The 2,500-nt window shown below is 41.3% G+C and overlaps 1 protein-coding gene across 1 annotated transcript in view; it reads left to right on the forward strand.

The window, feature by feature from the left end:
- The first annotated feature begins 2,336 nt into the window (after positions 1 to 2,336).
- LOC138020271 (TNF receptor-associated factor 3-like) overlaps positions 2,337 to 2,500 on the forward strand; it is a 15,361-nt gene continuing 15,197 nt past the window's right edge. The window contains exon 1 of the mRNA XM_068867281.1: positions 2,337 to 2,500. This exon is cut by the window's right edge and continues 179 nt beyond it. The gene's annotated coding sequence lies outside the window, so the exon portion shown is untranslated.

The following is a 2,500-nucleotide window of genomic DNA, read 5'->3' on the forward strand; positions in this document are numbered from 1 at the left end:
AGAACCTTAATAAAATTGCGTCCAAACAAGAATTAAACAAGAGGCTACACTCTGTTAAAAGGATTTTTAGCCAATTTCCCTTGACGCTCACAGTATTTTAGTGTTTTTTTATGTTACAATATCTTAGACAGTACATACCTGTTCAATTCCGAAGTCCAAAGTCCACATTCCGTGACCCCATCATTAAAACTTTGATATTGCCTTCACGACAGAAGTTCACTGACGTTGATCCCTGTCAGGCGAGGTTAGTAGGGTTTTAAAAAACGACGACGTCTACGTCTACGGCAACGGCAACGGCAACGGCAACGGCAACGCCAATTGGTTGAAAAAACCAAAATGATTGGGCTGCACGTGCGGCACGCATCAGTTTGAACATTTCTCTCCCGTACTCGTCAAAACTACTACGTGAAATGACTACATTTAAGGTTTTGACGACAACGTGGACAAACTACAGTCAATCTTTCAGTCTCACTCTTTACTTCAAATTCGTACTTTCAATCTAGTTATAGGACACTTCGCCCATATTGTATAATATAAACAAGATGGAATAATCATGAAGTACTTAGAATAGCTCAAACTTGTATTTTGAAGTGACGTTTTCGTCGCCGTAACCGTCGTGGTTTCTTAAACTCCCCAACATACTACACGATTTTGCCTTTCATAGAAGCCATGTGCATCGTAATGCCTTTTTTCAATCGGAATACCCATTCCCTTGACCATTCATCGTGTTTGGAGACATAATTGTTTTAAAAGTGATTTCTTTTAATCCTGAACGAACTTGGCCAAATAGCACCAAACACTGCAGCCTTAAAACACGTTTCAGGAATCGGTGCACAGGTCCCGTAGACTTCGATAAATGTAGCCTACCCAACGTTTAAATAACACAAGGACGGAATATTCACTTACCAGTTCGTCAGAGTTGAAATCTACAAGTTAAGAGCAAAACAGAAATCTAAGCCGTCACGTTCCCTCGTGAGCCGAAATAACAGCCGACCGATACTGAGAAATTTCGCAGCAAAGAAACCCGGCGAAATGTTTCCAGCCGAGCGGTGCCCAGGAATGTCGACATTTTCTGCTGTGGCAGTAACCGGAAGACAAAAATAGGTTCGCGCTCTCCTTCGTCGAGTGAAATGTGCAACCAAGTCATACGATAACCGGATAGTGCATTACGTGAAACGAAACACAGTAACTCGTTTCTGGTCACGCACACTGTCACGTAGTCTTCCGTGGTCTAATTCTCATCGCGATTGCCTCTGAATGAGGAAATATCGTGTTCGATTCCTACTAGGGGTATCTTCTCCGGAAAGTTCACCAGGCAAAGGAATCTTACGTCTGCACAAAAGAGAAAAAAACAGAAGAACCGGTCTTCGAGCAAGGTGAAAAGAAGAGTGAGAGGCGAAGCTACTATAAGTCACGCAATGCCACTCCATAGTATTTTTTCCAGGGCTTTTTCTCCTGGTCTACGTCGATTAAAAGACAAGTAACACTGGAAAACAATAGGTCAAATAACTTATTTTTCAATCTCAAACGGATATTATTCGCTTTAAGTCAAACAGAAGGCATTGAACTGAAGAATTTGATCAGACACGTCTGTCGTATGTCAATTTTCCTTTTTTAGTCAAGGTATATTCTTCTCGAGTGGGGAGGAGCTCCATTTGTCGCGAGTGACCAAACCTTCCCCCACCGGGGAGGGACGATCGTGTAACGATCCAAAATTTTACCCAAAGTAGGCTTGCAGTACATACATTTGCCACTTATGGCTCATTGTCAGTTTCCGGAAACAAGGTTAAAGATGACGTAGACTGGTATAAATAGCGCACCATTTAAGGACTCCGAGGGGTCTCCGAACAAAGGGACGAAACCATTGGTATTTTCGGAAAGCGAAATATCGTGGTATTGAGGCTTTTGAAACTTAATTCTACCTTCGGCGACGGCTCTTGCAACCTGTTTCGCAACGATTTAAACTGAACGTGTCCCGCCACAATGTCGCCAAAACATTGCGAGACAAGTTGCACGAAACATTTCGCAGTGTAACAATCATTATCGTCGGTTTTCCGTCGTGATAGCAGCGGGCACCTAATATTTCCGCAATAGAACTTCGGTGATATATTCCTAAATTACACCTGTGAGGAAGAAGAAGACAGCTTTCAAAAAACCTCTAAGATATAAATTCTACGGCTGACTTATAAAAAGTTCAGAACCAAAATAGGACAAAGCGAAAGAACAGGAAGTATTACCCGGGTTGAAACAACACTTCCTAATTAGCAAGTCGTTTCATTAGATCGCTTTTAACAAAAAATTTACTTCCTTATTCAGAGAGGTTTGTAAAAGTTTTCGCATGGAAGGGCTTATACTGACCTATACTGGAGCTTACATGAATACTTTCAGGTCAAAAATGGAAATTACGACATGACAGGTATCAGCAAAAGCTACTAAAAGGGACAATCCCCAAAAAACAATTATTAATTTACATTCGTTGGAAAGAGATCGATTAAATCAA

This window comes from Montipora capricornis, chromosome 2 (genome assembly GCF_036669925.1).
Source record: "Montipora capricornis isolate CH-2021 chromosome 2, ASM3666992v2, whole genome shotgun sequence".
Taxonomy (NCBI): Eukaryota; Metazoa; Cnidaria; class Anthozoa; order Scleractinia; family Acroporidae; genus Montipora; species Montipora capricornis.